The sequence below is a fragment of the Scylla paramamosain genome, chromosome 39, assembly GCF_035594125.1.
Source record: "Scylla paramamosain isolate STU-SP2022 chromosome 39, ASM3559412v1, whole genome shotgun sequence".
Classification (NCBI taxonomy): domain Eukaryota; kingdom Metazoa; phylum Arthropoda; class Malacostraca; order Decapoda; family Portunidae; genus Scylla; species Scylla paramamosain.
In genome coordinates, this window is record NC_087189.1 from 11,684,368 (window position 1) to 11,699,881 (window position 15,514).

Here is a 15,514-nt window from a genome sequence, read left to right on the forward strand (position 1 = left end):
AAGAGCTGCACGCGGCTCTGGAGCCGCAGGTTGCCGACCTCTGGTAAACGAAAGTTCGAAGATCCAGTGGTCCGTGGCGCCATATATATATATATATATATATATATATATATATATATATATATATATATATATATATATATATATATATATATATATATATATATATATATATATATATATATATATATATATATATATATATATATATATATATATATATATATATATATATATATATATATATATATATATATATATATATATATATATATATATGAGTAGTAACCACGCTCACTAACTAAGCTTTTTTTTTATTAATCTTTTTATGCGTAGCAGCTTCGCTTTACTCTCCAGTTGGCGGTTATATTTCATAGCGAGAGGGTGTGTTGTACTTATTGTTATTGTGATGTGAATTTGAAGGGAAGCTAAGTTAGTTAATAATTTGGGATATTAGCTAGACATCTCACTGTTCAGTTAGAAATGTATTGGCCTGTATTTGTGGCTTGAACTCGCTATCTTCTTTACCTTTGGAGCTGGTACATACACAGGTTTACGTCAACATGCCAGACACGATCACTATTAAGTGCTTGGCACACAGAGACGGGTCTCTGACACAGAAGCAGTAGTCATTTCAAGGAAAATCAGCAAAACACCTCCTCAGGTCCCCCCCAACTAGCAGAGGCAAACCGCCAGAGGCATCTCCACTTAGGGGGATCCTGAGGAGCGATTAGAGCGATAGGACAAGATACAGATATGAGATTGTGATCGGAGGAGTCCAACAGAGAAGATAGGGTAATAGCATAAGCAGGATTAGAAGTTAGGAAAACGTCAAGAATGTGGGCGTATCTCCAAGACAGGAATACGAGCAGGGTGTAGCACCAACTGCTCTAAGTCGTGCAGGATAGCAAAGTTAAAGTTTATTTCACAAGGGAAGGGAGTGGAAAGCCAAAGCTGGTGGTGAACATTAAAGTCTCCAAGAAAGGATATTTCTGCAAAAGGGAAGAGAAACAGAATATGCTCCATTTCTGAGAATTTCTTAGTCAGAGGAGTTAGGAGAGAGGTATACAGCACAGATAAATTTAGTTTGAGAGAGACTGTTGTCATAACCAGGAAGGTTCAAGAGCATGGGTACAAGGTTAAGTTGTTGCGCACATAGACGCAACATCCAGCCTTGGATTAAGAATGAGGATACAGAAAGTAGGAGGGAACAGAAAAGGGGCTACTGTCAGTTGCCTCAGACATCTGTGTGTCAGTGAGGAAAAAAAAGATGAGGTTTAGTTGAGGAAAGGGGGTGTTTTACAGATTGATCGAATGTTGCAGAAGTTAATGAAGAAAAAGTTGAGGGGGATGCCAAAACACTTAGGGTCCATACCACAAGAGCAGTCTGACCTGGGGACATTTGTGGCCCCCTCCCCAGATGGAGACTCTGAGGCTGGTGTAGGAGTCTCCATGATAATTTAGAATTTTGAATGAAGGGTGTGTTCGTAATCAGGTGCTTGTAGTTTTCTGTGAAGGAAGAGCGTTGCCCTCTTGTGTTGTGAGACACAAAGGGAAAGATTCAGTGAGGTCACAGCTGGGTTCAATGATAAGTTCACAGCACCCCCTGATCCAGTGCATTATACCTCACTGGGAGTAATTATCGTTTCAGCAGGTGCCTACCACCTTTTTCGGCAGGTGCCTACTGCCTCCTGGACTCAGAGGTATTTTGCCCGCACTAGGCTACAGGGTGGTACGTAGGCCTGGGAAGCTGACCCAAGTGCAGTGGCATCTAGAGACAGTGCTATGGTCTGTGGTCGTGACAGTTTCCATGGTTTCTTTCTGGTGCTTCCATCGCCTCTTGGCTTACTTTACCTTCTCTGTCGCTTTCTCCACTTTGTCCTCTACATCATTCCTTTTTAATTCCCTTTTGTTCCAGGCTGTCTTCGCCCAAGCGGTTTATTTTTTCTTCCTGCTGTTGTGTCTTGTCTGTGTCTTGTGTCTGTGTTTGTTGCACTGTAACAGCAATTTTGATGTATGTAAACAAAACAAACGAGTTCATCTTGCAGGCATCAGAATGGTGTCAACAAGAGTTACTTTGAAAAGTAGTAAATGGGAACTCAAGTAATGTATTCAAAGATTATACAATACTGATATCCACCAAATTACCACCAACACTCAGTCGGGCCAGGTCCGGCCTGGCCCGACCCAGCCTGACCACATTCAAATGCTAATTTTTACGGAACTACCGGGCCGATCGTAACAAAATTGGCACCACATGATAGTACAACTCTATCAATTTTATATGATATATCTGTCATCTCTTCTATTGCGTAAAGTCAATGGGTAATTTGCAAATAGTAGAAGGATGTCTAAAATGGGATTTCTTAAAAACTACTCAATTTTCATCAACTTATTTTTGTCTGAATAAGATCGGACACATACCATTGAACGCAGAATGAAATTTCCTATCCAAAGGTTTGTAGGACAATCATTCAGGTTTCGCAGTGTTTTAAGCTAGAATGATTTTTTTTTTTTATTAGCCTAGGCGCTATTTGTCCGGCTCCCCTGTAACATATTCATACGCTAATATATCCGTAACTACAAGGCTGATCGTAACGAAATTAGCACCATCTCATAGCAGAACTAGCAATTTTATATGATATAGGTTTCATCTCTTCTATTCGGTGAAGTCAATGGCTAACTTGCAAAAAGTATAAGAAGGGAATCGAAAATGACATTTTGGAAAGTGACTTCGCTTTCTCCAGTTTTCACCGAATTTTTATTTTTCTCAGCAATATCAGATACATCATTGAATGCAGAATGAAATTTCTTATCGAACCCTGTATAACACAACGATTGACCTCTTGCATAGTTTTTGACCTAGAGTGATTTGAAGTGCGGTACGTGCGCGGTGCCTGAAATAGCTGCTAATAAACTGATAAACCTTGATTTTGTAGTTAATAACATTAACACAAGTTAAAACGAAAAGTCATCTCAGATATCCAGCAGTCTTCAAACATGAGCTTCACTTTGTCAATCGCCTTCCTAGGTGTTGTACTGGTATAAATGTATTATACAGTAATATATGGATTTGAAGGGAGTGTTCATGAATGCAGTGCTGGAGAAACAGTATCTCTGTAGCCAATGTAAAATAATCTCGATTTTGTATTTTGATTCATTCTTGCATCTGATTGGCTGAAGACCTTATCACATTCCAGAGTCGAGGCCTTTGATTGGTGAGCCTGGTGGGTGCCGCAGTGCTTTAGATCCAAGCTGCTGAGACCTCCCCCAAGAAGGAGGCGTTAGAGTATACTGAACATCACATGGCCGTACCCTCTGACGCACAGATTCTTTGTAAGTCTGTGCCATGCCTGAAGATTTTGGCACACCACTGTATGCTACGAGACTCAACAACAAGAAGAGGAAACAAAAAGCAATGGACGCCCACGAGATCCTCGGTGAGAAGAGGAACATGGAAAAGACGAAAGAGACCAAGGAACACAACAAGAAGAGGAGGTTGGAGAGCCTCGGAGACTGCACCAGCCACAAGAAGACGCACACTGAAAGCTGTGAAGAGGTAAAGCATCGCACCAAAACAAGGAAGGGGGGAGATGAGAGCCACGAGAGTAAGATGGATTGTGAGCAAGAGGTTGAGAAACACAGTAAGAAGAGGAAGAGGCAGGACACAGAGGAGCATGACAGCCAGGCCAAGAGGAGGAAGAGTCAGGACACAGAGGAGCATGACAACCAGGCCAAGAAGAGGAAGTGGCAGGGCACAGAGGAGCATGACAACCAGGCCAAGAAGAAGAAGAGGCAGGGCACAGAGGAGCATGACAACCAGGCCAAGAAGAGGAAGTGGCAGGACACAGAGGAGCATGACAACCAGGCCAAGAGGAGGAAGAGGCAGGACACGGGCGACCACAAGAAGCAGGTAAAGAAGAGCAAGGGGAAGGGAAGGAAAGAACGAAAGAAGTCAGGGAAGATGGACAGCGATGACGTGCTGAGGCTGAAAGTGGACGCCGAGAGAGTCAACAAGGAGGAGAGGGATATGAGAAAGTACTGCCATATTCATATTGAGAAAGGAAGCAAGGTGGATGCGACCGTGCGCGGCACACCGTGTGTTGTCGTGCTTGACACCGGCGCCTCGATCAGTGCCATGAACCTGTCACTGGCCCAGAGTTTGGGCCTCGTCACAGGGCGCGAGGAAACTGTGAAGAAACGCCTGGAGACCTGGAATGGCAAGCTGGACGTGGACGTGATCAAACTGGGCGTGGTGGTGGTGGAGCTGAAGGGCGGCGTGTCGGTCAACGCGCCCATATTGGTGCTTGTACGGGGGATGAAATTCAAGGGGTCTGCCAGACACGCAATAGTTCTCTCCATGAGCCTCCTGCAGGAGGCCAAGATGCGGCAGCAGTTCCATCTCGACGACAGCAGCAGCCTGTTCCTGCGTCACCCTGAACGTCTGCGGCGGAGATAACATAGAAAAGGCAATACATTCATGTTTATCGCACGGGCACAAGGCATCGAGGAGCCGCTGCAGGTGCTGGTGGACACAGGTGCCGAGATAACATTCTGTATCACCTAGACTGGCCTGGACAAGGTGCGGGGCATGACAGGCAGGTGGACTGTGCCGCCAGGAAGAGTCATGCTGCAGTTTGGCAGCGGCACAGACACAGTGCGAAAGATGCGTTACAAACGGGTGCGCAAAAGTAAAGACTTTGTGCTTGGACTAAAGCTGCTCTGTCAATTACAAGCAGCTATAGATTATGTTGATTTGTCTATGACCTTGACGCTCAAAGGAAAACAATTCCGCCTCGATCTCTTCCATAGAAGAGCGCGCGGTACTGCCGCGTCCCCTCAGAATCTGCTCTGATTTTTTCGTTATGTATGAGGGAGATCTCATCAGCAGAGGGAAGAAATAAACGGAAGAAGAGTGTACAAAATTTTGTCGGGATTAAGGATATGAGAATAAGTCTTCTGGATAAAGGACTTTAGATTAAAGAAATTGTCAGGATTAAGGACATTAGACTAAGAGAACAGTCAGGATTAGGGGGAGTAGAAGGATAGAAGTGTTAAGGATAGAAGATCAATGAAATTGAGAACGATATTACACTAAAATATGGATTATGGAGAGAGGATAAAGGAAATTAAGATTAAGGATAGTAGACTAAGAAAATAATCTGTATTATAGATGGTACTCTAAAAAAAAATAAGAATGAGGGTAGTAGATTAAGAAATTTGCCTGGATTAAGAATATTAGGTTAAGAAAATTATAACTAGGGATGGCTGATTAAGAAAATAGTGTAGATTAAGAACAATGGTTTAGGAAAATAGTCTAGATTAAGGAGATTAGTTTAAGAAAATTAAGATTAAGGATATTAGAACAAAATGTCTGGATTAAGGATATCAAGTCAAAAGTTAAGATTAAGGATATTATAAGAAAATACTCTGGATTAAGGATATTAAGTTAAGAAAATTAGGATTAAGGACAGTAGATTAAGAAAGCAGTGTGGATTAAGGATATTAAGTTAGAATAATTAGTATTAAGGACAGTCGAGTAAGGATACAAGTTAAGAAAATTAAGATTAAAGATAGTAGATTTAGAAAATAGTCTAGGTTAAGGATTGTGGTTTAAGAAAATAGACTGGATTAAGGATATTAGGTTAAGAATATTGATATCAAGGATAGCATTATATTAAAAAAAATTGTGTAAGTTAAGGAATACAAAATTAAGGATAGTATCTTTCTTACGGCAGTGGTCTGGATTAAAGTCATTGGCTTAAGGAGATAGCCTGGATTAACTCTATAACGGAGGACAAAAATATACATCATAATTCAAAGCGAAAATCTGAATCTAAATTATTATAATGAATGAGAAAATTGAAATAAGAAACAGTACAGCGCTTGAAAGTCAAACACAAAGTATCAAAGCAAATAGAAGGTGCTCACATTTCGACGTGCTCCGAAAAACGCGCCAAAATTTGACTGGCTGGATAGAATGATGACTCCGGGTGGAAGACTTGGTGGCTGCAGGTGACAGAAAGCTATTATTCCCTCTCCCTCTCCTTCTCCACCTCCACTTCCCGCATCCCCACCTCCACCCCCACTCCATCCTCCTCCCCATGTCTCTCCGTCTCTGTTCCTGTATAAGTCTCTCTCTGTCTTTCTGTCTGTGTCTGTCTCTGTCTCTGTCTCTATCTCTCCGCGTCTGTCTCTCTGTCTCTGTCTCTCCTTCTCTCTATCCGTCTCTGTCTCTGTCTCTCCGTTTTTCTATCTGTCTCTGTCTTTCTGTCTCTGTTTGTCTCTGTCTCTCCGTGTTTGTCTCTGTCTCTCCATCACTGTTTCTCTGTCTCTGTCTCTGTCTCTCCGTCTCTGTTTCTCCGTCTCTGTCTCTCCGTCTCTGTCTCTGTCTCTGTATTTGCATCTATATCTTTCTCTGTCTGTCCCTCTGTCTGTCTGTCTCTGTCTCTGTATCTGTATCTGTCTCTCCGTTTCTGTCTCTCTGTCTCTCTCTCCGTCTCTCTCTCTCTCTCTCTCTCTCTCTCTCTCTCTCTCTCTCTCTCTCTCTCTCTCTCTCTCTCTCTCTCTCTCTCTCTCTCTCTCTCTCTCACCTGGAGCCATTATGTCTCCTAGTCGGAGCCATCAGACTATCCAAGTCAAATTTTGGCGTGTTTTTTTTTTTTTTTTTTTTTTTTTTTTTTTTGAGCGCGGCAAAATTTGGGCATCTTATATTTGCTGTAATACTTTGAGTAACACTGTCAAGTGCTGTAATGTTTCACATTTCACTTTTCTCATTCATTATATACTTTTAGATTTATATTTTCGCTTTGTATTAAGATGTCTATTTTTGTCCGCCGTTTAAGGGTTAAGGATAGTGGCTTAAGGAAATAGTGTGGATTAAGGTTATTCAAATGAAGGAAATAGTCTGGATAGTAGAGTAAGAAAACACTCTGTATTAAGGATAGTGGACTAAGAAAACTGTGTTGTAAGGAGAGTAGATTAAGGAAATTAAGATTAAGGATGGTAGATAAAGAAAAGAGTCTGGAACAAATATAGCAGATTAAGAAAATAGTTTGAATTAAGGTTATTAGATTAAGAAAATAATCTGGATCAATGATACTTGACTAACTGATTAGTCTGGATTCAGGATAGTAGAGAAAGGAAACAGTCTGCTAAAGGATATTAGATAAAGGAAGCAGTCTGGATTAAGGGTAATGAATTAAGGACAATGCTTGGATAAAGATCTTTAGGTTAGATAGATAGATAGATAGATAAATAGATAGATAAATAGATGAGGTGAGCAAGGATACATCCAGAGTTTCTTCAATTTATTGTTTTGCAAAGTGTGACCTTCACAAAAGGCATCATCGGGCTAAAAAAATAAGTAAAATTTAGTATATCATACGATACATTAAAAAAAAAAAAAAAAAAACACACAATATAGTAACTCATAGAGGGCACAGCAATGTGAGCAGCGAACGGGCTGAGGAAAGACACAAACACTTGTAAATCGAAAAAAAAAAAAAAACAGCAACAACATAAGTACAGTAAAAAAAATAATAAAAGATAAATAAAATAAATAAAAATAAATAAATAAAATGAATAAAAATAAATAAATAAAACAAATAAATAAAAAAAAATAAAAATAATAAATAAAAAAATAAAATAAACAAGAAACAGACAGTAATGATATATATATATATATATATATATATATATATATATATATATATATATATATATATATATATATATATATATATATATATATATATATATATATATATATATATATAATGTGACCTATTGACAAGCATTGATACTGGGCGAAGTAAATGAAAAAAAATAGGTGTGTAATGCTGTAAACAGACCTTGTGTGCTCTCGCTGGTGGTGTGGTGAGGACTGACAAAGGGAGGCGGTGTGTGAGATACTCGTATGTTGATTACGAGCTTGGATACCCAAAGCTCTGAACAGAATTTATAAGATATAGTTGTGATGATGATAACTGATGATTTAATTCAGGTTTCAAGTGTTTGATATAGATAGCTTCTAATATTTTAATGTCTGTATGTGCGCCAGCTTTATGTAATATACTGAAATCCTTCTCCGTAAAGAGATGATCATGTTTATTTGAATGTGTTCCTGTTGCTGAGAATGGGGATGAGCTGTTTGTGTGTACGTATCGAGTTTTACCTTTATGTTCACTGATTCTTTGTGTTAGATTCCTCTTTGTTTCTCCAATATATCGAGTCTTGCAACTCGAGCAAGTGAATTCATAAATGATATTAGAGATGAGTCCAATAGGAATACTGTCTTTGAATTAAAAGAAAGAGGCAATAGTAAAAGTATTGGTGAAAATGAAAATGAACTTGATGTCAGGACATTGTGTTTTAAGTATGGTAGTGAGTCTTTTTCTAATAGTATAACTAAGGTGGCCATAGTAAGGTAATTTTATGTATTTCTTAGGTGTGGTCTACGTGTCATTAGAGGAAGGTTGATTAAATTTGCTTTAAAACAAAAAAAATGTTATATATATATATATATATATATATATATATATATATATATATATATATATATATATATATATATATATATATATATATATATATATATATATATATATATATATATATATATATATATATATATATATATATATATATATATATATATATATATATATATATATATATATATATATATATATATATATATATATATATATATATATATATATATATATATATATATATATATATATATATATATATATATATATATATATATATATATATATATATATATATATATATATATATATATATATATATATATATATATATATATATATATATATATATATATATATATATATATATATATATATATGATATTATTAAGGAAGCCTAACGGAAAAACCCTACGGCTCCTTTCACGCTGCTCCTCTCGTGAGAAATTAGTAATTTCTGATACAGAAGCAACAGCAAGATTTCGAGAGAGAGTATCTGCAGTCACATTTGCTTTACCAGGCAAATACTTGACCGTCGGGTTAAATTCATTGACTATGACGAACCATCTGGCGAGCTGACCTAATAAATATTTTCCCTTGAAAAGGTGAAGCAAGGCAGCACGATCAGTATAAACAGTCAATTGGTAGCCATAGATGATGTCACAAAAATAGCATAAAGCCCATACTTGTGCCAGAGCCTCTAAATGACTAACTTAATAGCGAGACTCAGCACCATTCAGGGTATGGCTGGCATACGCAATTAATGACCTGAGGACAAGAACTCTCAGTCTGCTGCATTAGAAAAGCGCCTATTCCTAAAGCACTTGCATCGGTGAAGAGTGTAAAAGGCAGACTGTAATCTGGAAAGGCAAGATGAATGAGCAAGTATGAATGAGTGCATGCTTGAGTCGGTCAAAGCTAGTTTGCTGGGCGTTGTGCCATATGAAAGAGACATCATTTTTGAGAAGACGCGTGAGAGGCGACGCAATTAACGCTGCTTTTAGGGCCTCTTTCAAGTTTCTTTATGCCGAGCCTGCTGCGCCAGCCCGTGCCCGTACGACTTCAAGCCATCACCGACGCCGTTCCTGTTTCAAGTCTGGACATTTCAACCCATCACCATTGCAACTCGACTGCATTGCTGCTGATCCCATCGTTCTAAGACTTTGGATCTCATGCCGTCACTCTTCACATCTGCAAGTTTTGGTGTTCCTGTCCGTGTGGTCTTTCCTGCTCGTGGCTTTCCAGCGCATAATCTGCCACGATTCACCACACTTGAAGATTTTATCATCATGTGCGTTATTTGTGCAGTGTTATGATTTTTGTAGTGAATTTTTATTTCACAATTTATTGGGGATAGAAACGCCTTGTTCTCTTGTTTTATGGCCTCTAGTGTCGTCCCTTCACATACTTACCACCGCTGTTTGCTGCCGCCTGGATTCACTTCGGTTTTCCTGTCCCCTCACTCCTGCCGTATTTGCTGAGTGCCTTATAGGCTTTGCAGCCTGTTCTACGATTTGGATATTCCTACACACTTCGCGGAGTCGGCCTTGTCTCCGGCTAGTTCCCTGCCTGTCTCCCAGTTCCTGTGCTTTGTCCTGGTCCTGTCTGCTTGTGATAAGCGTCCACCGCCATCCCACCGCTGTCACCAAATATGTGCTACGGGGTTGAGCTAGCACATGTGGTAATGTCTAAATCCAGGGATAACAGCAAACACTGTGTAAAATATCTCTCAGTATAATAACAAACTGCCAAGTACAGAGTAAACCTATACGGCCCAAAGGCCAGCGGCTGACCGCCGAGGACGCGCGTGACGCCACCAAAGGACTGATCGAAAACATAAGGGAAACGAGAGGCGTCGTACATACCAATCAAATACATGAATAATAAATAGTAGTATTAATGATGATAATGGCATAAAGATAATTAACTTATGATATATACATGGGCATTCCATCATAAGAGGGAAAATAAAATGAATGATGTATTTCTGTTCAAGTCTCTACTGACGTTAGTCATTAGATCACAACAAAACTAATATGGAACCAACTCTCTAACTCACAAAAGAAATTGCAATACATTATATATATATATATATATATATATATATATATATATATATATATATATATATATATATATATATATATATATATATATATATATATATATATATATATACGAGTATATATATATATATAACCTAAAGATCTTCATCCAAGCATTGTCCTTAATTCATTACCCTTAATCCAGACTGTTTCCTTTATCTAATATCCTTTAGCAGACTGTTTCCTTTCTCTACTATCCTTAATCCAGACTAATCAGTTAGTCAAGTATCATTGATCCAGATTATTTTCTTAATCTAATAACCTTAATTCAAACTATTTTCTTAATCTGCTATATTTGTTCCAGACTCTTTTCTTTATCTACCATCCTTAATCTTAATTTCCTTAATCTACTCTCCTTACAACACAGTTTTTTTAGTCCACTATCCTTAATACAGAGTGTTTTCTTACTCTACTATCCAGACTATTTCCTTCATTTGAATAACCTTAATCCACACTATTTCCTTAAGCCACTATCCTTAACCCTTAAACGGCGGACAAAAATAGACATCTTAATACAAAGCGAAAATATAAATCTAAAAGTATATAATGAATGAGAAAAGTGAAATGTGAAACATTACAGCACTTGACAGTGTTACATAAAGTATTACAGCAAATATAAGATGCCCAAATTTTGCCGCGCTCAAAAAAAAAAAAAAAAAAAAAAAAAAAACCCCGTCAAAATTTGATTTGTTGTATAAAATGATGGCTCCGACCAGGAGACAAAATGGCTCCAGGGGAGAGAGAGAGAGAGAGAGAGAGAGAGAGAGAGAGAGAGAGAGAGAGAGAGAGAGAGAGAGAGAGAGAGAGAGAGAGAGAGAGAGAGAGAGAGAGAGGAGGAGGAGGAGGGGGGGGAGAAATCAGGAGCAAGAGGAGGATAATGAAAAGGAAGGGAAGTGGAGGAGAATGGGAAAACAAGGAGGTATACGAAGACGAGAATAAAAAAAAAATTTTCCAAAACATAAGAACTTTAAAAAGAATCAGTACCATACGAGTATCTTCACCTTCCCTTCATTTTGTTCCCCTCCCTTCCCTTCATTTCTTTCCCTTTCCTTCCTTTCGCCATGACGAAGATGACGACGAAGGTGACAACGTGGACCATGATGATGAGGAGGAGCAGGAAGAGGAGGGTGAAGAGGAGGAGGAAGATGAAGATGAAGACGAGGAGGAGGACGATAAGGAAGTTGTGATATGATCAATTTCATCGGAGAAGGGAGGGAAAGAGCGTGGTCTTATATTCAACGAAGAAGGAGGGAGTCTTTGCATCGCCCTTCTCTTCTTCTTTCTAAGTTCTACTTCCCACCGTTTGCGGCTCACCACCAGCAGGTAGGCCTCCCACACCAAGCAATGCACCGGAAACGCCTGCAAGAGAAGGTAGAGGGCGAACAAACCGCACATCACCACAAGAACAATCTCCCCCGTCTCGAAGGGACAGCCTCCCCAAGTCCAGTGTTCCCCGTTGGCTCTCCTCGGCAAGTACCGCTCGAGGGACAGAACTAACTGGTGGTAGAATGTTCTCGCCTCCATGTGATTATTTTTTTATTGTTTTTTATTTATTTATTTTTTCTCCTTTCGCCGTTTTGCTAGAGTGAGGGGTTGGTGCCATATAGGAGTCTCTTCCAGTTATTTCTGTCTCCTCCATTTTCCCCTGTGACTCCCATTCTTTGCAGTTCTAACACAATTCCATCCCTCCATCTCATTCTTTGTCTTCCCCTAGATCTTCTTCCTACAATTACTTTTCCCCTCGCAGACACCCCAGGATTACCCTTCCACGAAGAGATATCCGATGCAGCGACTCAGGGGGCTGGTGCAGCCATCTGCCGCCTCCGCAGCTGAAAGACATGCAGTGCCTACCAGGGGCAAGTACCCAACGTCAGGGGGTGCATAAGGTAAGGTAAGGAATCAAGTCAGTAGTGAGTTATTTGTTCTCCCATTCCCCGGCGACTCAGGGCGAGGGTAAGCGGCGGACAGGAGCCCGACATCGATCCCACCCTGTGGAGCAGTGTGAGTATGAGAGACAATTTATCCAGGTATAGTACATTCACTAGAACAGTGGGTCAGGCTGAGGAGTGTCTATTATCTTTGTGGATCGTGGAAACCAGTAGTGATCATTTGTAATCTGGTAGTTGGTTTGATCCATGAGACGAATGGTTTCCTATATTTTATTAGCTTTTTTGTGTAATGAAATATTAACTTGGGTGATACATGCTTCTTCGTACATCTCTTCCAGAAGTAATTCTCTATTGTCGTTGTGGAATATGAACTTGATGGCTCTATCTAATGTACGGTGTAACCTTGTCTGTTGTGTAATTGAACAGCTGCATAATGGGATGGGTGGGTACTCCAGAATAGGGATTATGAGTGTTTTGACCAGTGTTGTTTTTATTGCAGGAGTGAGGTTGATGAATCTTCTTATTTCGGAGATTGCTGCTCTGGTTTTGTTTATTCTATCGGTGATGTGGCCTATTAATCCGGTAGATTGTAAGGTGAAGCCCAATAGTTTTCCTTCTTTGCTGATTGGTATTTTGGATCCGTCGATAATAATGTCGTGTGTCTTGTATTGCGCCATGAGGATTATTTTAAACTTCTCTGCATTGATTTTTATTTTCCAGTCTTTTCAAAGAAATTTATTTGGTTTATCTCTCTCTCTACTTTTCTCTTCATCATTGCTTTTGACTTGGTTGGGTCTGTTATGATTTGCGTTATGTCATCTGCGTACATAATGTCCATACAGCCTGCGGCACAGTGAGGAATGGCATTCGTGTGTAATGAGTAGAGGGTCGGTGAGAGGATGTTTCCCTGTGGTGCACCGCTTTCTATTGAGATATGAGTGCTTGTTTCTTTACCTATTTTGATTCTGGCTTTTCTATTATCGAGAAAGTTGGATGTTATTCGCTGAAGAATATCTGGGTGTCTGAGTTGCATCAATTTGTATTTTAGGCCATCATGCCAGACCTTATCAAAAGCCTTGCTGACGTCTCTCAGGATTACAAAGCATTGTTTCTTGTTTGCAAGGGCGGCTGCGATGTATTCGTATGCTGCAGCAATTGTTGTGTTGGTTCCCTTCTGTTGTCAAAAACTGTGCTGCCTGTCTTTGATTACTTCGTGTTGTATGAGGAAGGCGTTCAGTCTGGTTAACAGAAGCTTTTCAAAGATTTTGCTAGGTATTTCTAGGAGAGATATTGGTCTGTAGTTGATGGGGTTGCAAAGTGGTTTACCGGGTTTTGGGATGAATTTAATAACTGTACACTTGAAGATGGTTGGGAACAAAGCTGCTGATAGACAAGCATTATAGATGTCTGTTAATTTTTGTATAGTTTTATCTGTTGTGTTGATGAGGAATATCTTGCTGATGTGAGAGAGACCCGGTGCCTTATTTTTAAGATGGATTATTTGTTGTTTTACTTCCTCTTTGGTGATTTTTCTCGTATAAACATTGTCATCTTGAAGTCTGCCTAGGTCAGATCTGTCATAAGGTTGGGTCATAAGGTTATTCATCCATGTATTCTTGCTGATTATTTCTTCTTGGATTTCTTTCTGTTCTCAAGTAGATGATGTCGTCGAGTCTTGTGATGATGACACTCGTTTTAACTCTCATTTCTGTAGGCAAGAGGGGGTAAATCCATTATTGTTCAGCTCAGTTTTCAGTTTATTATCAAAAATCCTATCTGCATGCTCTTCATTTAATAGGATAACTGCATACCCATCCGGTGTTTTGTGTATTCTTGTGATCTGAGTCTGCTTAGTTGAAAGGAGTGCAATCAGCTTGATCTTCTTGTTCCTGTCCGGTGGATCCCTGCATTTGACCTTTATCCTCGCCATGCTCCAAGGTCATAACTAAATTTCCTACCCCTACAGATAAGACTTCTCCTAGGAGCAGGTTTACCTACAATCACTCCCTTCAACGGACGCCCCCCCTCCCCAACGGGAGTCGCAGTGGTAGGAGTGATTGCCCCTCACGGGTCTTCTCTTCCCTAGGAAAGTTGCTGTTGCCAGCATGCATTCAACACAGACCAGTATGGAAGACAGGTTAAACAAAAAAAGTGTACACACACCTGGTCCAACCCACAGAAAGAGGCAGAGCGATCAGTGCCCTTCCTTGGGTATTGCAGGCTGCCCTGCCATAGGATAAATCCCACGGGAGCGCGAAGGAAGAATTTAGCGGTAGAGAACAGTAGGAGGCCAACCCCACTCCCACCGCCACCAGAGCCATACAAGCCACCGTAGCACCTGAGGGTCACTCAAGTACGTCTTGGGTTACAAGCTAGGTGGTCTGACAGCGGGTGAAGTAGGGGACAAGGATAGGGAAGGGGGGAAGTGAACACCACAGGGGTGAGTTCTCACCGGATAGGGAGAGCCCCGGTATACAGGTGGGTCAATACAGAACTGGAGTGGCAGCAGTGCTCTCGAGGCTTTTCGTGGCGCTTCAGAGCAAGCTAGACTGCGCAGCCGTGGGGCAAGGGCAACCAGGCAAGTTAGAAGGCGTTGGTGTAGGAGAGAGCTGAGAAGCATGTCTTGGTGCTGCGGTGTCCTGGGACGTGAGCAAGACTTTGCTTTGCTTGTAGAAAGATTGAGAATATTGAAGAGTTTGGACAGAAATAAAAAAAAAAAAAAGGAAATTGAAGGAAAGTAGTAGATTAAAGATTGTGGGCAGACCTCGCTGCTAATTTTTAAATGATTTGTTTTTTCTTTGAGTGTGCGATATATATATATATATATATATATATATATATATATATATATATATATATATATATATATATATATATATATATATATATATATATATATATATATATATATATATATATATATATATATATATATATATATATATATATATATATATATATATATATATATATATATATATATATATATATATATATATATATATATATATATATATATATATAT